The sequence below is a fragment of the Chroicocephalus ridibundus genome, chromosome 7 (genome assembly GCF_963924245.1).
Source record: "Chroicocephalus ridibundus chromosome 7, bChrRid1.1, whole genome shotgun sequence".
Lineage (NCBI taxonomy): Eukaryota > Metazoa > Chordata > Aves > Charadriiformes > Laridae > Chroicocephalus > Chroicocephalus ridibundus.
Genome location: NC_086290.1, coordinates 23175491 through 23200848, shown reverse-complemented (window position 1 = coordinate 23200848; position 25358 = coordinate 23175491). Strand labels below are relative to the sequence as shown.

General features: G+C 51.8%; 1 protein-coding gene across 4 annotated transcripts in view; it reads right to left on the bottom strand.

Annotated features, from left to right (window-relative positions):
* The window catches only part of SH3BP4 (SH3 domain binding protein 4), a 42342-nt gene extending 17355 nt beyond the window's left edge, over positions 1-24987 (bottom strand). Inside the window, exon 1 of one of the 4 annotated variants that reach the window (XM_063341465.1) lies at positions 24920-24987. The gene's annotated coding sequence lies outside the window, so the exon portion shown is untranslated. Of the gene's footprint in view, positions 1-4180; positions 4263-9864; positions 9952-16706; positions 17121-24919 lie in introns of those variants that run through there. The other 3 variants (XM_063341464.1, XM_063341468.1, XM_063341467.1) reach the window with 3 other exon arrangements.
* Between the last annotated feature and the right edge of the window lie 371 nt (positions 24988-25358).

Here is a 25358-nt window from a genome sequence, read left to right as displayed (position 1 = left end):
TTTGGGATGGCACAGTTTCCAGCTGGCACACTTTCTTCTACAAATGGTAGAGGAGCCAATGAGGAGAGGAGCCATGCTGGACCTTGTCCTTACCAACAAGGAGATGATGGTGGGGAATGTCAAGCTCAAGGGTAGCCTTGGCTGCAGGGATCATGAAATGGTAGAGTTCAAGATGTTTAGGGAAGCGAGGAGGGTCTGCAGCAAGCTCACTACCCTGCACTTCAGGAGAGCAGACTTTGGCCTCTTGAGGGACCTGCTTGGCAGGGTAACATGGGAAAAAGCACTGGAGGGGAGAGTGGCCCAAGGAAGCTGGTTGGTATTCAAGGATCACCTCCTCCAAGCTCAGGAGTGGTGCATCCCAAGAAAGAAGTCAGGCAAAAAAGCCAGGAGGCCTGCGTGGATGAACAAGGAGCTCCTGGACAAGCTCAAAAACAAAAAGGCAGCCTACAGAGGATGAAAGCAAGGACAGGTAGACTGGGAGGAATACAGAGAAACTGTCCAAGCAGCCAGGAACCAGATTAGGCAAGGTAAAGCCCAGACAGAATTAAATCTGGCCAGGGATATCAAGGACAACAAGAAAAATTTCTAAGTATGTCAGAGGTAATGGGAAGACTAGGGAAAACGTGGGCCCTCTCTGGAAGGACATGGGAGACCTGGTCACCCAGGATATGTAGAAGGCTGAAGTACTGAATGACTTTTTCGCCTCAGTCTTCACCAGCAAGAGTTCCAACCACACCACCCAAGCTGCAGAAGGCAAAAACAGGGGCTATAAGAATGAAGAACTGCCCACTGTAGGAGATGATCGGGTTCGAGACCATCTGAGGAACCTGAAGGTACATAAGTCCATGGGACCTGATGAAATCCATCCACAGGTCCTGAGGGAGCTGGCGGATGAAGTTGCTAAGCCACTTTCCATTATATTTGAAAAGCTGTGGCAGTCTGGTGAAGTTCCCACTGACTGGAAAAGGGGAAACATATCCCCCATTTTCGAAAAGGGAAAAAAGGATGACCCAGGGAACTACAGGTCAGTCAGTTCTCACCTCTGTGCCTTGCAATATCATGGAGCAGATCCTCCTGGAAACTCTGCTATGGCACATAGAAAATAAGGAGGTGACTAGTGATAGCCAACGTGGTTTCACCAAGGGCAAGTCATGCCTGACAAATTTGGTGGCCTTCTATGACAGGGTTACAGCATTGATGGAAAAGGGGAGCAACTGACGTCATCTATCTGGACTTATGCAAAGCGTTTCACACTGTCACGCGTGCCACTCTGGTCTCTAAATTGGAAAGGCATGGACTTGATGGATGGACCACTCAGTGGATAAAGAACTGGCTGGATGGCCGCACTTAAAGGGTTGTGGTCAATGGCTCAATGTCCAAGTGGAAACCGGGGACAAGTGGCGTTCCTCAGGGATCAGTACTGGGACCAGCGCTGTTTAACATCTTTTGTCAGTGACACAGACAGTGGGATTGGGCGCATCCTCAGCAAGTTTGCCAACAACACCAAGCTGTGTGGAGTGGTTGACAGGCTGGAGGGAAGGGATGCCATCCAGAGGGACCTGGACAGGCTTGAGTGGTAGGCCCATGCAAACCTCATGAAGTTCAATAAGGCCAAGTGCAAGGTCCTGCACCTGGGTCATGGCAATCCCAGGCACAAATACAGGTTGGGCAGAGAATGGATTGAGAGCAGCCTTGAGGAGAAGGACTCGGGGGTGCTGGTGGATGAGAAGCTGAACATGAGCCAGCAATGTGCACTCGCAGCCCAGAAGGCCAACCACATCCTGGGCTGCACTAAAAGAAGCGTGGCCAGCAGGTCAAGGTCAGCGATTCTACCCCTCTGCTCCACTCTGGTGAGACTCCACCTGGAGTACTGTGTCCAGCTTTGGAGTCCTCAGCACAAGAAGGACATGGAGCTGTTGGAACAGGCCCAGAGGAGGCCACAAAGATGATGAGAGGGATGGAGCACCTCTGCTGCGAGGATAGACTGAGAGATTTGGGGTTGTTCAGCCTGGAGAAAAGAAGGCTCCAGGGAGACCTTATAGCCCCTTCCAGTACCTAAAGGGGGCCTACTGGAGAGATGGGGAGGGACTCTTGACCAGGGAGTGGAGCGATAGGACAAGAGGTAACAGTTTTAAACTGAAAGCGAAGAGATTTAAGATTAGATATCAGGCAGAAATTCTTTACTGCGACGGTGGTGAGGCACTGGAACAGGTTGCCCAGGGAAGCTGTGGCTGCCCCATCCCTGGAGGTGTTCAAGGCCAGGCTGGATGGGGCTTTGAGCAGCCTGGTCTAGTGGGAGGTGTCCCTGCCCATGGCAGGGGGTTGGAACTGGATGATCTTTAAGGTCCCTTCCAACCTGAACCATTCCATGATTCTATGCAAGACCCTGAACACGTACTGCTTCCCCCTAAAGAGACGCTGCAGACACTGGGTAGTCTCATGTAGGGATTTTTTTTCCTCCCTAGCTGGAGGGTTCAAGCCCTCCATGGCTACGCAGGCACAAAACCCAGCACAACGTGTGCAGCATTGTTGTCGCAGAAATAGCTCAAGTGGCAAAGTTTTCACAAATTTTAGTGATGCTTGCACACAACCCTGTTAAAAAACAAAAACACTTTTGACAGCCAAAAGGTCACCCCTGCTCGGTGAGTATCACGCAAAGCAAGAAACAAACCAGGGACACATAGGTGATTTTTCCCATGAAGCAAAGCACGAGCCACGAATATATTTTTAAAGAGCTACCTGGTAGTCCAGTGTCAAATAATTTTTTGTATCAATCATTACAGCTGTGTACTAACAACTCTGACATATCCACACGCCTCACAGTGCCTGGCATTTGCATGGATGCTCCCCTGTCCTGCATTTATTTAACTATATGGAAAGCTTTATGCTAAAGGTCTGTGACAGATGTGGTTGCATGGAGAAACACAACTTGAAAAATCCCCCCCTGCATGCAGCCTGCAGTCTCAAAAGGCAGACAGAACGTACATCAAAATGAGCAATTATGAAAAGGTATTTCCTCTCCCAAAAGCAGCGTCTTGGCTGCATCTCAGTCCGTTCTGGATGTAGCAACACTCTCGGACACACACACAAAAGGATGGGGACGCACGGCCCCCACGGCTGGACGTGGGGTGGGAGCCGTGTTTTGGAGCTGACAGCCCCAGCGGACAGACCCGAGATATTTCTGAAGGCAGAGGCAGGACAGATAACCAGCAAGGACAAATCTTCAGATTCGGCTATGTGAGAATAAAAGGGGACAGTTGGGAGAAGGGTGAGGGGAAAACAAAGGTGGACGGCATAAGATTTGTTTAGAAATCACTTCTGTAGCCACGGCTGAAACAATGGTCCGCTAGCTCCTCTGAAAGCACTTTAAATATAGACCAGGATTAAATATAGACTAGGAAAACCCCAGCCCCATCTGTTTACCCAAAGCCATAAACAGCATTTGAAATGAATGGGGGAGGAAGGAAACCAGTGAGCAACCAGAGCTCACCCCGCACGAGCAAGGAAGGCAACAGCATCTCGTCATGCAACCAGCTTGAAGGCACCTCCACACACTTTTCACACCAGTTTTTTTTCCCCCTCCCACCAGCGAAAGGCAACGCTGCATGGTAAAATCCAACTGTGGAAGCTAGGAGGACCTGCTGCCTGCTTCCCCCCACCCCAAGTCACCCAACGGGCCGCTTTGCAGGCAGCAGCTTCCCCCGGTCGGGGCTCTGCAGTGGTTACACACCATGGTACCATCCCTCTCACTATTCACTCCAAAATCCTCAACGGGCTTTGCTGAGGGTTGGGCAAAGCTTTAGGGAAGGCAAGATGAGCATGTTCCCATGGCTGCTGGCTTCCCTCTGGATACCCCTTGCTCTGATGCCCGCACCACATGGGGTGACACAGCAGCTCTATCTCCTCCCCATCTGCTAGGTTTCTCCTCCCCGGGGGGGACATCACGGGACGCCCATCCTGTGAGTCATCCATCAGGGGAAGAGCAGAGCATGGATTTAACTTTGCATGAGCTGGGGCTATGAGTAAGGTTTTGGGGGAAGGGACAGATGGGAGGCGCAGACAGACCCAGCTGTGCTCCTCTCGGTGGAGAGGCTGCTGCTTCCCAAGGTGCAGAAGCGCCGTCGTGAGCAAGCTGGGGAGCAGCAAGCAGGATCTCTAGGGTCTTGAATAAGTGCCGTACCTACTCCTGGATCTCCTCGCCACCAGGCACGGAGCAGCTGCAAGTTTGGGGAGGGTCTAGGGCTGATGACAGTGTAGTACCTATTAAAAAAAAAAAACTATTGAAACCTATTAAAAACCCCCAAAGGTCGTATTCCTGCAGTGTTTGAACACACGGCGTTCATATGATTTCTAACAGTAGCATTTCCCAGCATGTGGTGGCACAGAAAAGGTTAAAAATAACTTCTGCAAACTATCTGGAATGACTTAGCCCGGAAACTCAACCACAGGCTTTCCCCTCCTGGCCCAGCAGACCAAGGGGAGCCCCCCCAGGGCCCCTCTACCAGCGCAGGCTCCATGGTGGTACGGCGGGGCCAGCAGCAGAGCCCTGTCCTCCCCAGTGCTCCCAGCTCCATTCATCACTCCAAGCTGATCCTGATGGAATTATGGTACAGACCCACCTCTGCCTGGACACTGAGCTATAAATCAAAGACGCAGCACAAGCATCCGGCCATGGTGAATGGGGTTAGTGGAGAAAAGCAATCCCGGGAAAAATACTCGCTGACAACATAAGCCTCACATCTGCGAGCAAAGAAATGCAATAAAAACATAGGAACACCTGAAGGTGCAAATCCCAAGGGCGGGAAGCAGGATCTGCTGCTGGCCAAAGGGAGGGTCTTCTCCAACAAGCACTGACTGCAGCCCAGCACAGGTGGGAGAGGACCCCTCCAAAAGCCTCAATGACGGAAAAAAACCCTGACTGCCAAGAATTTGGGCTGATAAGGCCTGTGAGGGCTGGCAGGGCTCGGCAGTACCAGGCACCATCAGGGCTAGAGACAGAGCTAGGTCCCTCCAAAGAGTCAAAGGAAGGGCTGTACACGGTACCTGCTGCCAGCAAAGGGAGGTGGGGGGGATCAACGCACATCCCTGCCCGCCCCAGAGCTCAGCCAAGCCAGAGAGCTGCAGGGTCCATCTCACCAGGACACGCACATGTCCACAGGAAGCATCAGGAACAGGAGCCACTATGACACAAGACGCATCAACCTTGCAGTAACTACCATAACTGCATGCCTGTTCTTCCTAGGTAACACATAAAAAGCCTGTCAAGCCCTAAGCTCATGGTGTAAGGTCAGGGAAAATCTTCCACCTACCCTTGGCGACAAACTGAAAGGTGGGAAGAGAAAAAAAGAGCTCCTAATCAAATCACTCATCATCCTCTTCCCAGGGCAAAATCAAGACCAACTCCAGGCACTTGTTGCTAATGGCTTTTAACTTGCTTTTTCTTTCTCCAAAGTCAAGCTCCCCTAGCTTTCCTACAAACATAGAAGTGTTTTTGGAGGTTTCTTTTAAAAACAGCCAGCCTTCCTTAAGTACAAGTGAATTTAACTCTTTGTAGCTAGAAATTAATTTCCCAGAGTCACAGCGCTACCCACAGTGCACATTCATCCTACATCATGGATTTACTGAAAGCGTTGCTTTTATCACAGTCAGAAAACCTGGAGCAACTCAAGACCATGGAAGCAGCTGCAGAAAAGACTCGTCCTGGAAACCCAGAGGACATGCACAGGGGACACCCCAGCCCCGAGCAAGCTGATGACTGCAGTTATCAGGGAGCTGATGAGGCAGTTTGAGCCTTGTTGGTGAAGACGAGTGGGGAAGACCTGGCTACTGTAGGCTTTTTTACCTTCCTGAAGCCTGCACAAAGCATTTTGCATGTTTGATGCCAGCGATGCTGCATACCCTAGTGATTCCTGACCTTGTCGCCTTTCTCTTATCTGTTCCTCCTACTTTACCACTTGTGTTCGCAAAGCCAGTGGTTTAATCTTAAAAAAAAAAAAAAACCAACAAAAAAACAAAAAAACAAAAAAAACCAAAAAAACAAAAAAACAAAAAAACCCAAACCCCAAACCACCCCTTAAGACAACACAAAACACAAGCTCTTTGTACCAGAAAGAGCATGTTGGCGTGAACCCACGTACATCCCAGAACGAGCCTTGGAGCTGTCGATGCACCAGAACAGAAGACGTGTCATTTTAGTCCCTTTTCTAGCAAACAAGATGGGACTTGCGGAAATATCAGGACCTACCACCACTTCCGCAGGGCCTCTGTCTCTCAGGGGTTTGCTATGGACCTGATCCCCGCAATGCGTGGCAAGCAGTGGGGATGCTCGATCCCAGCATCCCTGCTCAGGCATCCCGAAGGTGGCAGAGCCCCATGCTACGCCGTCCCCTCCATGCCGTATGGAAAATTCCTGCCCGCAAGCTTAAACTTGGCTCTGCTCCTGCCAGCTGAGCCCACTGCCAAGCAAGGGCAAGCCAAACAAGGCAGGTTTGATGGGGCAGAGGGAGAAGGGGGTGCGGGGGAAAATGTAATTATGGCTGAGTGAGTGTTGCGGGTGTCTGCTGGCACCCGGTGTCCATTACAACCTCCCTGATGGGGTTGTCACCCTTCGCAAGCGAAGCAGGAAGGACGGGAAAGTTTCCTTTTATAGCAACGACTTTGGAGCACGAGTCCCATTGGATATCCATCTCCAGCGCTGACTTTCAAGTGACTCAAATATAGATTAGTTTTTGGGGGATGGGGGAGCAGGGAAAAGCTTTCCCTGCAGGACCTCCTGCTGCTGCCAAGCACAGGCTCCAGCCCAGCACCCACCCGCTGATTTTGGTCACCCATGTCCCATTCAATCAGCCACCGAGTCAGGAGAAAACACTGCAGAAGCCAGCGAGACTGGGTCGGGTACAGCTTGAGCACCACTCATGGTAAGGAAAAACTTCATGCCTTGGCATCCCAGAGATACAGGTACCACCCTCAAGCATCCACAGCAACTTCAAAGCCAAAAATTGCTGAAAACGGTGCCAGCGTGGCACAGGTTTAAAAAGCCTGCAAGCGTAGGAAGGTGCTGGCAGCACTGTACACAGCAGGAATCCTCATGAGGTTTACAGGGCCATAAAAAGGTGCTCCTGGGCTGACAGCCCAGGTCCTACTACCTGACAGCAACACTTCCCAGCAATAAAGCCATTACATGCACACGAGTCCTGATAATAAAGCAGGGAAGTAAATAAAGTTGTACTTGCTTCCACGGTTTCAAGGCTACCATGGGCTGCACAACGAGCAACCCCTCTGGCAGAAGGATGTCTCCAGTGGCACAGCCCTTCGTGCAGCCATTGCTGCTGAAACCCCGACACAAAGAGCAGGGTACCTCCCGGCAAACCCACAAAACTTAAAAAAAAAAAGTAGCATCTGCCCAACCATCTCATGGTGGAGGAACACGACTGACACTCTGCCTGTTTTGCAGCCTCAGCTGGACCTCTTGTCCAGGGGAGGACTTGTTCAACTCACATATACTTTTTTGCCTCCACGATGTCCTTCAGCAAAGAACTCCATGGGTCTGCTGCCCAGGTGGTGGGAAACCCCCCTCCAGCAGGATCTGGCTCTCACCAGCTCCGCCTGATGTCCACTAACCCTCATATCAGATGGATAAGAGTTCAGTCCTGACCCATCCTCTCCCTATTGTCCGCTCAATGTTCTTCCAAGAGAAAAAACACTTCCTAATTCAGGTGGGGCAGTCCCTAAGGTGTTTCTGAATTATTTTTTTTTAAACAGGGAGCTGCGGACGGACTCTCCTCTGCCAGGGCAAGGAGTTTGTTCCAGCCAAGAACCCATGGGGACCAGTGAAAGCACGAAAACCCAGAATCGCAGACAGCACCAGGCTCTAGGGGTTAAATGTAAAAGCTGCAAACTCAAGTTTAAAACCCTTGGAGAGAACTGGAGCCCAGGAGAGCACCTTCTTCCTCTAAGCCCTTGCAGCCCCTCCAAGTCCTTCAGGAGCCCAAAGGCTCAGCAACGGTCTAAGCGAGACTGCTCCTGAGGATGCTTAGGGACAAAAGCAAAGTCCAAGCACCTTTCAAACCAGGAGAATCCAGATCAAGCAACAGCACAAGCTCACCCAGGCAATTGGTGGCAGAAAAGGAATGAAACCCAGATTTCCAGAGCCACAATCCACACACTGGCCAGAAGGAGACACTTTTGAAGAAGAAACAGCCTTACCTGACAACAGACGTCCTATCCATGGCTCACAGCCATCATCCTCTGCCTTGGACGAGGAGGAAAATCTCTCCTTTTCTTTTTTTAAGCACTGCAGACTGATCGGCGCGTTAATCTATGGGCACATCTGCACACTCACAGGGTCGTCTGCATGAGCTGGTCCAGAGACAGGATGCTGGGAAAAGCCCTTTGGCTGTTGCCAGCACTTGCTCTGCTTGCTGGTGGCTCGTTCCCAGTTGATGGAGGAACGTTATGGACACTGTGCTGTGACCCCACTTAGGACCATCACCAGGAGAAAGTACACACACTGCTCCCAATGTGATACTGTGGCGGAAGAGATGCCTCCTCATGGTTGCCCATGAGATTGCGGGGCAACATCCACAGAGAGCAGACTAAGGGCAACTGTGTAAAATGATAAAGGAAGGGAAATGGTTTCCTGCCTCCATGGGTGCTGCAAGTGCTGCTTGGTGTTCAAGACCAGGCTGGATGAGGCTTTGAGCCACTGGTCTAGTGGGAGTGTCCCTGCCCATGGCAGGGGGGTTGGAACTAGATGATCTTTAAGGCCCCTTCCAACCCGAACCATTCTATGGTTTTATGATTCTATAAGAACCATCTCATTAACACCTGGTGCACTTAAGAGGGAGGGTTGCAAACCCCCGCCCTCCCCATCTCAAGACACCAAATTAACCAGGGCAATGAAAACTTCAAGAACAGTAAAAGGTTTTCATTGAGAAAATCTATGGAGCAACTCACTATCGTGCTACTCCCAGGGCCACGGTCCCAACAGCACATCTCCTTACTTAGATAATTCAGATGCTAATTTGGACTTCAAGAGCTGTCAAAAGCTGAAGCAACTGAGTCCCTGAAAAGCTGTGCTTCCCCCAGGTGGAGATGATGACAGAGCTTTAACTGCATCAACACTTCAGAGCCCTGTCTCCATCACCCTTCACTAATTTCGTCTTTGTCTGATGGAAAGAAGTAGCTGTTCTCAGCTGAATTGCTGGTGCAAGGCACAGAGCCACGTGCTCTCTTTGTTCCCAGCTGTAACGTTGGAAAACCAGTCCCACCAGCATGACCAGAGAAGAGCAGGCAGTGGGAAGTCACTCAAGCTCCTGGATGGGGAGCCTGGCACCACACCTGATGCAGCAACACAGAGGACAACAAAAAGCTTCAGAGATGAGCTAGCTCCAACTTGCCCATAGACCAACACATAGCCAAATACTCCACCAAGACACATCTTCCCCACGCTGACCCTTTCCTCACGCAAAGAACATGAAAAAGGCTGAAAAAATTTGGTCCTCTGGACTTACCTGACCCGCTCATCATTTAAAAAGAGGGTGCTGTATTCAAGATGCAGATGCTGCGGGCAGGATGGGCACACAGTAGCCACCCATGGGTCACCCAAAAGGCAGCTTTGTAGGCAGGACACGGCTGCAGCCCCCAGGTCAGTTGGACTTGCTCTTGACCTCAGTCAGGAGATCCATTTTAAGGAAAAAAAAGTGGGGTTTTGTTCCCAGCTCACTGCCTGAGCATGCCCACAGACATCGAGCAGCCAGATTCTCTCACTAATGAATAAAACCTCTTTGGATTATCAAACCGAAAAACTCATTCAAGCAATGAGCTCGTGCAAAAGCTTAACCTTGATTTAATGTTCTTACACACCTTGCTGATTAGTCCAGGTACTGATCCGTTGGTGGATCACACGACACCTTCAGCTACACCGAAAATGCTGACGGGAGCCAAAACCATCATGAGCCTGAGTTAAGCAGAAACAAATGCAATCAGCACATTACAACAGCATTTCCTCGAAACAGAGGAGTTTTTTTTAAGCACTTGTCCTTGGTAAACATTCCCAATCATTTTCCCCACAATACCTGGGTTTAAGCAGCTTAACCATTTGCTGGAGCTGATAGTCTTCTCATAGGAAAGCAATGCGGGGGTTAAACCAGACTGTGGGCTGCTTGCTCTACGAGATGCCCTACGTTTGAACCAAATCCCTAGTCCATGAACCCATGTTGGAAAGAGGGCAAGCTTGCTGGGAGCAGTATGTTACTGGGAGTGCAAACCCCCAGGTGATAAAGCCGTTCTGGAGGCACGCAGCATGAGGCGGACGCAAGGACAGACATCTGCTCCAGCCCAGAGTGTGGATTAGAACTTGCTGCAAAAAGCCCCAGTCTTTCGATTTGATCTCACCTGTAAATCCAGCCAGTTGCAGACCCACCCCAGAAAGCGTTCCTGATGCAATTCAGAGCACGCTTTTAACACCAGCCTCATTACATCGGCGCAAAAGACCACGTGGCTAATTTAAAGTGGTTTTCAGCAGCAAAGTCCTTGCCTCAATTTAGACTACAGCTCGTCCACAGGTGGGAATTAGCTTTCCAGGTGCAGGCACCCACCTCTGCCAGCCAGGAGAGTGTTCAAGATAAACCAAAACAGGCCAGTGTTTATGCAACACAAGAGCAAACACCACGCCTGCTTGTTTAATTAGTTACCCCTGAAATTAAAGCCCATCAAACTGCACGGAGGCTTCATGCAACCTGCAAATTATCTATGAGGAACGCAACCTGGAGGTGAGGGATGCCAGATATAATCCAGGCAGTGGCTCCAAGCACTTTCCATAACATCAACAATGCCATGAAGGGAAAAAAAAAAAAACACCAACCCAAAATAACACCACCCACCCCATCTGTCTGCACTTCAGAGTTTGTTGTTTTGGTCTCGCCAGGTTAAAAGCTGCTCAATCCCATCACCACGGGTCAGATGGCTGATAAGACACCGAGATTTCATCATTTTGAGACCCGAGCGTTTATTGGAAGGGTTTATCTGCAAACAAAGTTAGGCACTTTGAACTGTTTGGTTTTATGTCAGTAAAAAATGCATGAGGCCCCTGTCTGGATGCTCTGAAAATTAATGCGGTTCCAAATGAGACTGCAATCTCCACTGTCGGCAATGTCAAAGACACATTGCTTCTCTTTGTCGGGACAATTTTTCCAGGGTGAGCCATTTTAGGGAAAGATGTCTCTCTTTAGCAAGATGCTTGGGCACAGAAATGGTAATTTCCATAAATCTGGCAAAATCTTGCCTTTGCTCAAAATCCCAGGCAAAGCAGGGCTGAGTTCTGGACACACTTTTTGCAGCGTCAGTCAACAGGCAAAATAAAATGACACCTGAAAGTTATCTTAAAGTAATGGTAGATTTTTTTTTTTTTCCCCCTGCTTAAATCAGAGCTTTTGTGGTTGAGCAGAGTCAGTTTCTGCAACCTTCTGTAAGCACAAAACACCCTCCCGTGTGTGCATAGAACCACAGTGATGCACTGTTGCAGGAGCATCCCCTAAAAAACAGGCAACTCCAAGCCCTCACGGAGGGACAGGCTGGAGAGCTGAGTGGAGAGAAAACTTATTAAATTGAACCAGGGCAGGTGTTGGGTGCTGCACCTGGGGAGGAATAACCCCCTGCACCAGGACAGGTTGGGGGCTGACCTGCTGGAGAGCAGCTCTGTGGAAAGAGACCTGGGAGTCCTGGTGGACAACAGGATGACCATGAGCCAGCAATGTGCCCTTGTGGCCAAGAAGGCCAATGGCATCCTGGGCTGCATCAAGAAGAGCGTGGCCAGCAGGTCGAGGGAGGTCATCCTCCCCCTCTACTCTGCCCTGGTGAGGCCACATCTGGAGTACTGGGTCCAGTGCTGGACTCCCCAGTTCAAGAAGGACAGGGAACTGCTGGAGAGGGAACAGCAAAGGGCCACCAAGATGATTAGGGGACTGGAACCCCTCTCTTATGAAGAAAGGCTGAAGGATTTGGGTCTTTTCAGTCTGGAAAAAAGAAGACTGAGGGGGGATCTTATCAACACTTATAAATACTTCAAGGGTGGGTGTCAAGAGGATGGGGCCAGGCTCTTTTCAGTGGTGCCCAGTGACAGGACAAGAGGTAACGGGCACAAACTTGAACATAGGAAGTTCCATCTCAACATGAGGAGAAACTTCTTTACTCTGAGGGTGGCAGAGCACTGGAACCCAGAGAGGTGGTGGAGTCTCTGTCTCTGGAGACATTCCAAACCCCCCAGACGCGTTCCTGTGCAACCTGCTCTGGGTGACCCTGCTCTGGCAGGGGGTTGGACTAGATGATCTCCAGAGGTCCCTTCCAACCCCTTGCCATTCTGTGAATACTTCCAAAGGGCAAGTTCTTCCCTCTCTGCCATCTCCAAGTCAGCCCCAGGCAAGGCTGGAAGGAGAGGTACCCGCCCTCACTTCTCAAGCCCAAGACACAAGGCCCCCAAGGAACCTCTGAGTCCTTCTGTTCGAGCCCAAGAGCCAGGTGCACCACTCAATCCTACTTTTCTGTGATAACAGACCCACAGCACTGAATTTTGGACCAATGCTGCTTGAATTACAGGTGAAGCATTATCGTCCCTGGCACGGGGTTGTCTTAGACCAAGACAAAAACGCCTATATTAGAGGAAAAAAAGACAAAGCTGTTGCTGACAGCCAACCAGGGGGATACAGAAAAGCCCAAACTTTGTCTGCTGTCTCTAGAAGAATGCCTAATTTTAGAAAGTAAGGACTAAAATCAGATTTAAAAGCCCCGTATATTCAGAGACAGATGCCTTGGATCAGGTGAACCTGTCAGCCATGTGCAGCAAAGAACTTGCTCTGTCTATTGATTTCTGTAGAAAGCAACTTCAATCCCACCACTAGCTCTGCTTCAAGACTGCTTTGATAACCATGGTGATGTATGTATTTCAATTCTGGCTCTGCATCTAAAGCATAGGTTGGGACCTACAAGTAGCAGGCTCCTGGCTAAAGAAGACAATTCCAGGCACAACCAACATGCCAGGGCACCATCCATGGCCATCTTTACCATCTCGCCTAGACAAAACCTCCCTTTTCGCAGCAACACCCTCAATTTTCCACCCTATGAGATCGTGTTCTTCCATATCTCAATGCTGCTCACACCCAGAAGCAGAGCAGATCTTGGTGCCGGTGGTGGGGCAGCTCTGCAAGGACAAGCAGAGGAGGCAGCAAGAGCTTTCCAGGAGCCAAGCGATGTTCTCCAGTACAACCAGCTGATGCCCACATACAGTCTTCAATGGCTTTACTCTCAAAGGGCCAGGGTCAGGCCGGAATTAGACACGCTCTTGATGGGAAAAGGGAGCCGAAATATCAAACCAATGCAGATGGACTTTCTTTTTTTGAATTAAAACTTGCTTGAAGTGACACATAAAAAGAAGTGAAATCCCAGGCACAGCTGACGCATGAGGATAGATTTATATTTAGAAGAATGACATGAGTACTTAATCAACAGGAAAGAAACGGAAACTTTTTTGGCACTGTCCAGAAGTAGAAAAGAAAACCAAAAGAGAGATGGCCACCACCATTCACCACAGAATTACAGAACTGCTTACATTGGAAGGGACTTTTCAGATCATCTAGTCCAACCATCAACCTAACTCTGACAAAAGCATTACTAAAAGCAACACCCGCTAGCGCTTCAGCCTCACAACTCTCCACTTTTACACTGAATTCAGCTTTTTTTCCCCGTGCACAATTCCAGTAAACAACATTTATGGCTTGCAGAGCCCATATAAAGACTATCAACCAAAACACACCACACGCACGTACAAGAGAGCTGGCATTATTATTATTATTTTTAAATTTAGTGCTTACTACTGTCAGCTTTCTTTTCAACAGGAAAACTAACAACATGTAGGTACTTCATCATAAAACAGATATACCAAGGTGATAAAAAAAAAAAACCCAAACAATTTCCAAGTTTGCAGGCTGAAGTTTTAAGGGAGACAAAGCAGAGCATCAACATAAAATATATTCCTTCAAAATCTGATCTTTCTTGTGCTGCATTACTCATTCGGGAGCTTTTGGTTCAGAAGTCAGAGATGTACTCAGCCGGATATCCGATTGTTTGCTGGGCCTCATCCCAAATTTCTCTAACATTACTCACATTTTTTTTGTGCGGGAAGAGGGATGATGATTTTTATACTTAAAGGCAAAAGGGAGGAAAAAGTGCCTGCAGCACGTTGTAGGAATTGTAACGGTTAGGCTGAGAATTCTGCGTCCAAATGATTCCCGCATACTGCATCCACAGAAGGAAAAAGAAATCAGGCTGATGCCTGAATTCCTTAGGACCCAGGGATGAGCTGGGACCTCATCCAAGTAGGATCCTGCAACTCCAGGGAGATGGGCGATGGACGCTCGTCCCAAAGGAACATGCTTTACAAACATCCTGGCAGTGACCAGCAGCATCCCCTCCGCCTGCCAGCCTCCCTGCAGGGAATTAGCCCCTGCCCTGCTTTCACAAGCTAAATTGCCTTAAAGCAGCCCTAAGCCAGCAACCACCTGCCCTTTCCCCAAGCAAAATGCCTCCCCTTCTCCCTCCAAGCCAGGGGACCATCTGATGCAGCGCGGGTCACAATCCTCTCAAAATTAGGCCAAACTGCAAATATTTTTATTCCTTTTTATCCTGCCTGACTGCAGGGCAATCTGGACACAGTGATTTCCGTGTTCCAGGCCCCCCCCGAAATGCACTTTTAGAGCCTATTTTTGGAGGCATGGGCGCCACAACTGCAGAGGCCACGGTTCGACCCTCAGATTGTACTGCTGCATGAACCCAGGCAATGCTGATGTTCTGTGCCTCAGTTTCCCCCCAACATTATCCACTGGTACCCAAATCCTTCAGGACACACATCCCTCCCCGTTACTCAAAGGATGCATCTCCGCCCGCCTGCGCTGGGGTATCCCAGCATGGCCAGGCAGCAGGAAAACCAGCAGCAAGATTGCAAGCGGCTTTCCCCCAGGACACTTGTAAGGCGAGGGCTGAAAACAGGGGCCAAGGCACGGAGGTAAAGCTGGGATGGAAGGGTCACCCCCACTGCAGGGCGATTGTGGAGAGGGGGTTAAACACTTGCCCTCCCCAAATCCCCGCTGCAGGGCCCTGCATTCCTCTGCTCAAACAGCCTGCTGGGCTAAAGCTTTTTTTTTTTTTTTTTGCTTGCTGTTTCCGTGCCTGGTCATGTCCCGCATCCTGGATTTGGTGAACATTTTAATAGCTCCTATTAATAGGCAGAGCAGAAGCTAGAAAGGCACCAGCTGCTCCGGCCAGTGGCACCTGCAAGGAGCCACAGGGCTGTCCAGCTGCAGGGCAAGGTGCTTAAAAATCTGGCAGAAGAGCGCAAAAAAAAAAAAAAAAAAAAAAGCAAGCCCTGCTCACCCACCCGCAGAACAGAGACTGAGAAGCTCGGTGGCCTTCAAACCCGTTGTGTTCAAGGGATTTCAGGCACAGCCTTGCAACAGCATTTATCTCCACCAGGTAATTTCAGGCGCCGGTGAGAGGATGCACTTGTACATCCCCCAGATCAGCCAGCACTGGGAGGGGGTGGCATTGCATCCCATACCAGCCCTCCGCACCCAGGAACGGGATGCACATCCCTCAAAAGCACTTAGGATCTGTCCTCAGGGTCAATATGCGATTTTTTTTAATTTTTTTTAAATTTTTTTTTTTACACATCTACTGAAAAAAGAATCTCCCATTCCCTGCAGGTCCAAGAGCTGGGATGTGCCGGAGACCATAGCACATCCGCCCCCTCGCCAGGAGTGGAGTTGAGACCTCGTTTCACACGATCTCACCAGGCACTGCAGGAGTCCAGATGGACCGTCTTGCTAATGAAGTTAATTAAAGTGTTTTTCAGCAGTGATTAACTTTCAGGTACGCCGCTCCAGAGCGGCTCCAGCTCTCTCCAGGGAGCACGGGCCACACCTCGGGAGCAGCAGGAGAGACAGGAAAAATTATATGGAAGAACTTACTGATGGCACTGAGGTGTTTCTCAGCAGCGTTTGCTGACTCAAAGCACCTTACAAAAAAAAAAAAAACCCTCCCCCAAAAAAACAACTCAAACCAAAACCCTCTAAAAAACCAGAAAAACCTCAAAACTTTATCTATTTTTCACCTCCAGGCTGAGCAGGACCAACTCCGAATGGAGAAGATCCAGGCAAGGCTCTAGTGGGTGGATGCATGGGAGGGGACCCACCACCCCGATGTCCCAATCCCAGAGCATCTTTTCCCCCCGGTACAGCTCAAAACAGACACAAAAAACTCCGGGAAGCCAGCAAAGCTGCCCATAACTCTTAGGACGATAAGCTGGTCAAGGCCAGGGCCGGCAGCACGAGCTATCCGTTCTGCTGACAAGGTAATCACCATCTCCCAGGGACAGTAAATACTTTGTCCGTCCGCAGCCCTTGCCCAGAGATAACCAAGCAAAACGCTCATGAAGGCCAAGAGAAAGGCTTGCTTTGTGGCCACTGCTGCTTTGCTCCCCGACAAGGAGGACAGCTGCCGCAAAGCGCTGGAAAGGAGCCATGTCTGGGGAAGCTGGGATTAAAAAAAAAAACAAAAAACAAAAAAAACACAACACACAACCAAAAACCAACCCAAAACCAACCCACCCCATTGCACCGGACCCTGCACTTTCATCCCTTTTCCTCCAAAACACCTACTTGTCTTCTTCTGTCCAAGCAAACATGCGGTGAATGTGCCTACAGAGGTACCACTTGTCCGGAGGCTGCTCCAATAAATCTGCAGACGACGGTCTCCATAGGCAAGGAGAAGACAGCGCTCAGGAGGACAAAGTGCATGACGCACCCCACCATCTCCCCCTCTCTTTTTGGGGGAGGCACCCCCCCATCTTCTTTTTTCCGTAACTCTGAGCCCGATGAATTGCAAAGGACCAGTTCGTCCCAGGCTACGTGCGTTAGGAACTATTCTCTGTGCTTTTTTACCGACTTTAATAGTTCCATCTGCACAGAAAAAAAAAACGCTAACGATGGCTTTTGTAAGAAAAGGGGGTAAAAAACAACAAAAAAGCATGGACGGGTGGGAAACACTTCTCATGCCGGCAGAGAACAACCCCACCCCGGCAGAGCTAATCTGGTGGCAGGTTTTCAATGCAGCAGCCAGGATGCGAGGGGCTGGGGAGGGAGGTTGGAGAGGGATGGGGAGGCGGCAGAGGGGGTGGGGAAGAAAGCAAGGAAATGCCACAGAGGTGAGGACGCTTTTTCTGGCCGGGCAAAAGCTTGTTTTGTTTCCCTCCCTTCAGCTAGCTGCCATTTTCTGGAAGCTGGACAGGTTACCAAAAAAAAAAAAAAAAAAAGAAAAAGAAAAAAGAAAAGTTTCTCTTTGTTTAATTATAGCTGCGGTAGCCCTTGCACTGAGGGACCCAGTGTTGTGTTGTCCCCTCCCGTCCCCGTCCCGGGCTGCTCTGGGAACGGATGCGAACGAAGATGACGGCACGGTAATAGGGAATAACACCAGAGTTAAAGCTTTAGCGTCTCCCACAAAGACACGAACCCAGCTCAAACAGATAATTTTTACTCCCAGAGGCACGCAAGACCCGGGAGACTTTGCTCTCAATTCCCTGTGCCACCACCACATCGGTTATTCAAATTTCTACTCGTTTTGCTCCCTTCCTCCACCTTTTACCTGGTGCGGGTGGATTTTTATATGGACAACTCACGTGCCTTCTCCCTCCGCACTAAGCAAACCGATCAATGCTGCTGGTGCTTGCCAAAGTCACATCTGCGCAGACGCCAACCTGGGACAGCCAAGAGGTCTATCCCAGCCATGGATTTACTCCAAGTTCAAACCCCTCTTACTCAATGGAACATGGTTCGCACTCCCCATCCCAAACGCTTTGCTGGTGCGATGTCACTGGGCTGGCAGTTCCCATCAGAACATGCTCAGGCTGAGAGAGTTGGGGTTGTTCAGCCTGGAGAAAGGAAGGCTCCAGGAAGACCTTACAGCCCCTTCCAGTACCTAAAGGGGGCCTATTGGAGAGATGGGGAGGGACTCTTGACCAGGGAGTGGAGAGATAGGACGAGGGGTAACGGTTTAAACTGAAAGAGGAGAGATTTAGATTGGATATTAGGAAGAAATTCTTTACTGTGAGGGTGGTGAGGCACTGGAACAGGTTGCCCAGAGAAGCTGTGGCTGCCCCATCCCTGGAGGTGTTCAAGGCCAGGCTGGAAGGGGCTTTGAGCAACCTGCTCTGGTGGGAAGGTGTCCCTGCCCATGGCAGGGGGTTGGAACCAAATGATCTTTAAGGTCCCTTCCAACCCGAACCATTCTATGATTCTATGCTGTGGGCCACTGTTGCGGAGGACCATGACAAGTGGCAACGAGCCCCGCAAAGCCAACAGCCAGCAGGTCACCGCCTGAAGCCCTCACCAATCTCACTAGTGAGCTTACGGCGACCGCGAAACTTCTCCTGCCTTGCTTTCCTCCACCGACTGAGCTGGGGACGCAGCATTGTTCAACTCCAACGCAAAAAAAAAAAAAAAAGCCTTTTCTGTTCCTAAGGAAACAGCCAGCGTCATTCAAAGCAGGCCACACGCCGTGCAAAGGCCCTCCCCCGAAAAGACAACCCAAAGCACGGCATACAGGCAGCATGGTCAGGGCTGGCCAGGCACGAACGGAGAATCTCCTGAAGGAGATAAATCCACAGGGCTGATGGATTTACCCCCAGAGAGGGAAGCGATGGCTTTGCACGGGGCTTGTTCGCAGCCCAGCCCCAACGACTACATCCCGCAGCCGCGATTTCTTTGCGGCGTGGAAAGGGTGTTTTCCTGGCACCAGCTAAAAAACATCTGGTTTCGCTTGGTGGCAGCGATTCCCCCTACTGAAAATGACGGGATGCTCCCCCAGGGCAACCCTCCCACGGGGCAGGAGCAGGGGGCAGAGGAAGCACCTTAGAGAACTGTGAAAAGGAAAAGCTTTCACGTTATTCACATTATTATTAATTATTATTGCAGCCTTCCCCCTGTCATTTAACAGGACTGCAAACCAGACGTGCATCACCATCCTTCCAATTTGCGCAAAAGCACCCAGATGATGAAGAAACACAGGAGAGACTACAAAAAAATTAAAAAAAAAATAAAAAAAGGTGACTCAGCCACCTTCTGCCTTTACATTTTAATATATACAGGTTTGAGGCTACAAAGTTGCTCGCACATCCATCATCTTGCACATGCAGTCGGCGTGTGTCAGCCAAGCCCCGTCGCCGAGGAAGAGGAGGAGATGGGACGTGACGTGCACTGCCTGCCTTCCCCGCTGATGGGTCTGAAGCAACATCTCGTCCAGGCAGAGCCGAAGCAACTATTCGCGTAGGAGCACGCAAGAACATTTAGCCCTAGGACTTGCAATTCGTTTGCCTCCTATCGGTAATGAGAGCACTAACGCTCGCCAGCAGCCTGTTGATACGCCAGCTGGGAATGACTACCTCTCGGCACTGAAAATAAGCCCTTGCACAACTCCAAATTAAATCAGCAGGTTAAAAATAGAAATATTTTGCAGGGGGGGGAAGAGGGGGAACCAGCCAAGGGGTTCATAACGGAGGAGCAGCAGACTGGCCAGCCCGTAGACAGTGCTAGGTTTCCACCAAAAAACGGGATTAAAGACTGCAGATTTTGCTTGTGGGACACCAGTGACTTCTTCAAAAAACATGCAACCCACCCAAAATGCCAACCTGCCTACAAGAGGAAAAAAAATGTGAATCCAAGACAGGATGAAAGAGAGTTGGAAGTCTGACAGTCAGCAATTTGACCCATCAAACCCCCTGGAAACACTGTCAACATGCACAGGGCAGTGTGGCTGCCTGCCGGACCTGCAAACCACCCACGGCAGCAAAGGGATTTCACATGCTCCTTCATTTTCCCGTTGCTGTGAGCTACCACTATACACCCCTCTCCGTACTCCCGCACTTTTCTTTATAAGCCCAAGGGAGCAGAAATGCACTGAAATCATTTAACTCCAAGGACCACTGGGAGAAATAAAGGATCCCAGGCTGCAATGAGGACCAAGGGATGGGATAGATGCCGCAGGTATCCTCAAAAATTAACCCTCAGCCTGGCTCTGTGGATGGTTTTTGTGTTACTGGAACTGGGATATCACTTGACTTCAGTGAAAACCAGATGCTACCATCTGGCCTGCTGGTGGCAAGCCTCTCCACCTTGTTTAGAAAGCCAAGGCTCTGCACTGGAAGGGAAGGTGCTCGTCAGGGCATGCATGTGCCCACTGGAGGACCCGCTCCCATCAGGCAAAGTTACAGCTCCCAGCAGCACTTTCTCCTTTTTTATTAAAAATAAAAAAAAACCAAACCAAAAACCAAACATTATTTATGGCCACAAAGTGAGCTCAGACTTCAGTTTGCACTTTTGAATTTAACAAACCCTGCAGCTTCGTAATTGAGAAGCAAGGCTGTCCTCGCATCCCCATACCATCCCTTCGGGTCCCTTTTAGCGAGAGAAATGAGGAGCAACACCCCCCGCTGCTCCCCAGCACGCCCCGGGCTTTCAGCTACCCCTCCAGGGTTTGCTTCCAAGTCACGTCCGCGGCGGGTGGCAGGTTTTCCTCCCCCCAGTCATGCCAGCCTCGAAAGGTCCACGTGCTCCCTGCCCCAGCCAAGGCTGGCACGGTGCTTTCGACGTCCTCTAACAATGACAGCCCTGTGCCCCAGCACCGGCCCCTTGGCGGGGTTAATGCTGGGATTGTTCATCCCAAACTCACAAGGAGCGAGCGGATGCGGCCCTGGCAGCAAAAGCCTCCCGCGCATGGGGGACCAGGAGCGTGCTGTAATGCCACAGCTCATGTCCCAAGTGAAACGATGCAGGGACTCATTTTGTGCTTTTTCAAGCTAAAAGCTCATTCTGCAGATTTTAGGGAGGAGCCTGAACGGGTCCATCAGCTGGCGCTGACAGAGGAGATGCCTCTTGTGCCACGTCCAGAGAGCAGGGCACCCCCGGCAGCACGTTGTTCTCAATAAACACCTTCCTGCATCCATCACCTCCCACCCCAGCCTGTCCCTTGCCAGTATACATAAAATACCACTGCAACGAACCCACCGGGCCTTGGGCATCACAGCAATGCAAGAAGCAAGCTATCCATTTGGCACCCACAGCGACACATCCACGATGCTACCGAAGCCACCTATGAAACCTGACATTTGCCCCTGTCCCACCATCTCTGGGAGTTCTCGTTTGAGCCACTTTTAAGAGCAAACCAGACCAAAAGCCCTGCAAGGGTAAAGCGCTGTAGAACATTTCACTGTATATATCACAATGTATATATTCCAGTTAATAAGCACAAATCCATTTACTAGAGAGCTGATCCCCCTCTTTCAAACCTGGGTCATCACTGGTTACTAGGGAAGTCACCATCTGGCTACAAAACTCCTCTGAGAGTTGCCATCCACAGCCAAGGTGCAAGAGATACCCAGCCCTCTGCCTGCCATGGACACCCCTCCATGATGCTGCTGGGTGCCCCAGCACCCATCAAGGGCCACCCTTGGTGGTCAACCAGCCCTGCAAACCCCAAAGCACACCCTGCACAGGGACAGCAACCCCCCCTCAACCTGCTGGAAACCCATCCCACGTCCTTACCACCTACCGGGGAGCCGCCGGGGCAGTCTGCAAAGCTCAGGTGTTTTAAGAATGAATTTTTGGCAAGGAGAGAAAAGGCAGGTGCCAACCCCTAAGGTTGAGAGACTCCCAGGCAAGGTTATTTGCATTTGTTTCTGTTTCAGCTGCCATCAGAAATCCACCCACCAAACCAGGAGGCGATGCAACATTCAGACCTCTTGAAAATAAGAATAAAGAGGATGCAAATTCCCCTTAGCGTCCTGACCTCTACAGCTGCTAGCTCCCTTCACGCAGCCAGGCTTCTGCCATGAAAAGCTTCTTGCTGTATTTAAATGTTTTTCTCATTTAAAAAAAAAAAAAACAACCACGCAGCGTCTAAACCACGTCCTTAACATAGATACAAGCTTTTCTGAACAACCCCACCAGGCTAAAATAAATATTTTGCTTCACAAATAGTTTTCCTCTCATTAAAATGAAAACATAATTAGGATGTCAAGCACAGAGGCAAGCAACGGCTGCAATCACTCCACGCAGCCCCACGCTGCTCAGGCTTTATTTGATTAAAAGTAACGACACTGCTATTTTTGAAAAGCACACTCTCTTCCACAGCCCCACCAGAGTTATTTTGGAAAAATATATATATGGAAAGCTGGCATCCTTGCCACCAAAAAATCCCCACACAGAAGGGCACGCACTCAGTAGCGGCTGCAGGTCCACAGCATGGGCCACCCAGCGAGCATTGTGGGCCACCTCTTGCTGCTCGTGGCCAGGGGGTTACAGCTCACCGTAGGAAGAGCACAGCGACCTGGGCAAGCACCTAACTGCCAGAAAGGGTGAGAGAAAAGGAGAAAAGAGAGGAAAAAAAAGGAGAAGAGGAGAGAAAAGGTGCTACCAGAGATGTTGCACGAGGGCACCTGTGCAGGGTCTGGTACCGACACCGCCGCACGAGAGCAGGAGCCAGGATGAGATGCAAATATCCAGGGCTACAAGACACCCAGGAGGAAATTATTCTCAGTACCAGGGGTTTTTTTGTTGTTTTTAAGCAAATCTGAGCATCCCTTTGCTGCAGGAAATAAAGGACGAGTCCTTTGAAAGCGGAGGGGGACGTTTCACTATCCAGACACAGATGTCAACACAACACGCATCCCCCTCCAACTTCTGCCCAAGCTGTCGCTCTGCTCGTTAACAGCTGTAACTTAATTATTGCAAATCTCGGGCAGCGTTAGCCAGGAAGGGCAGTGCTGGGCATTACACACGATTCCTCGGCATCACCCCTGCCAGAGCACGGATGCTGTGCCAAGCATTTGCACGCTTCTGCATCCCACCCCCCTTGACAGCTCTGGATCCGTAACAGGCTCCGATGCCACGCAGCTTTCCAAGGCAAAGACGGGGGTTACGGGACACATGAAACTGCATCACGGGGGTTATGGGTGCACAAAACCACATCACAGCCACCACCATCCCATTGTATCAAAGCTGTTCGGAGTATAACTAACGCTGAGCCACCCTCGTGGCCAAAGTGTTTGCTCCTCAACAGCTTTATAGCTGGGGATCCCCAAAAAACCCCAAATGGGTACCCCAGTACCCGAGCCCCAGGCTGCAACGTGTCATCACCTATTCATGCCCCCCTGTAACACACCTTCCGCACAACTCCAACCTTGCTGCAAGCCAACCGCTGTAAACCAAGCCTTGAACAGCATCCCCTGCTCACAGAACAACCCCCGCCCCAGGCAGCCAGCAAGGAACAAAAGGTCAGCAACCCCATGACATCGGTGAGTCCCAACCCTTCATGGAAAATAAGTGCCAGTGCAACGCTGTTTAAAAAAAGCCCCAAGCTCCCTGGGAACATCCCACTCGTGGCCGATGAGATAAGAAAAGAAAGAAAAGCCATTCTGGCCTTCTCCAGCCTCAGCTGTAAGACATCGCCACGAGTTTACGGGCCAGACATATCCGGAAATGCTGGCGCATTGTCCCCGAAGGACACATGGTCACCCTGCCCTGCACTGAGCCCCAAACTGAACGGGGCTCCCAGCCGGGTGCAGGAGTGCCAGTCCTGGGACCTGGCCCCCATTGTCCCTGTCCCCTCCGGGCAGCAGGGCCCCGGCAGGCTGCTGGGGCCAGGCTTGCGGACACCAGGTGCTTGCAGGGTGGCTACTGGACGGGGAGGCGTATGAGCCCCCGCTAATGCTGGGAGTGGGCACAGAAGTTTCTGACACAGACATCTCGGTGGCGTCGCGGGAGCGGACGCTGCTGGCCCAGCTCCCAGGGGGCTTCCCTGGCTTCCACTCGGCGTGGGGGCAGCACGCCAGGCTGGCAGACGGGGGGGTGCATCCACGGTGTGCGTACAGCACCGCACGGCCAGGGAGCCGTGCCCCCCGCGCCCGCACGGCGTGGCACAGTCACACGGACCGCACACCCGCTGCACGGCACACACACACACACACACACTCCCACGGAGGGGGACACACATCCACACACGCACTCCCACGGAGGGGGACACACATCCACACACGCACTCCCACGGAGGGGGACAAACACACTCCCACAGAGAGGAACACACATCCACAAACACACACCCTCCCACGGGGGGCACAAACTGGCTCCCACGGTGGGAGCACACACACACACTCCCGCCGGGGGGCACAAGCACACTCCCACGGCGGGTACACACACACATACACCCCCATGGGGAATACAAACACGCTCCCACGGGGACACACACACACACGGGGGGGGGCACACACTCCCACTCTCCGACGGGCGGCATATACACACACACACACACTCTCCCACGGGGGGCACAAACACACTCCCACGGCGGGGGAACAGACACACTCCCACGGGGGGGGAACAGACACACTCCCACGGGGGGGGAACAGACACACTCCCACGGGGGGGGCGCCCACACACATACACACACTATCCCACGGAGCACACAAACACACTCCCACGAGGGCCACAAACACACACACACACACACACACTCAGACGGGGGGCACACCCCCCACCCCCAAACACCCCCTCACACACACACACACACACCCCGGGGCAGCCGGAGGCGCGGAGCCAGGCTGCCCGCCCGGACCGGCCGAGCTCGGACGCCGCCTCCCAACGGACGGGCGGAGGGGGATGACACGACTCCCCCCCGGCCGCCCGCCCGGCGCCGCCTCCGCCGCCACAAACTTTTCCCTGGCGGCAGCGGGAGCCCCCCACACACACCCCGGGCGGAGCCGCAGCCGCTCCCGCCGGCGGTGCCCCCCCCCCACCCCACACACACACCCCGGCAGCGCGTCGCTCACCTGCGCCCGGCGGCGGGACCGGGACCGGGACCGGCGCCCGACCCCGCTCCGCTCCCCGTTCGCGCCTCCCCGCCGGGCACGGGCACGGGCCCGCGCGCCCCGCCCGCCCCGCGCCAACGCTGACGTCAGGGGGCGGGGCTGCCGGCGGCGGGGGGGGGGGGGGGGCGTGGATGTGTGAGGGGAGGGGGCGGGGGCAGCGCCCGCGTGCGAAGGGGCGGGCGGGCGCGTGCCAGCCTGGGCGCGTGCCGCCGCGCGGGTGGGGCGTTGGGGGGTGGGCGGGGGTTGTCCCTCTGCGGATCGCGTGTGCGGGTGGGGGGGGCCGGGGGGGAGTCCTCGTGCCGAAACCCCACGGGTACAAAGGGGCCGTCGTGCAAAGCCGGCGTGAGCGGGGGGGGGCGCGTAGAGCGGGGGGCTGAGCCCCCCCATTGCCCCGGAGAGA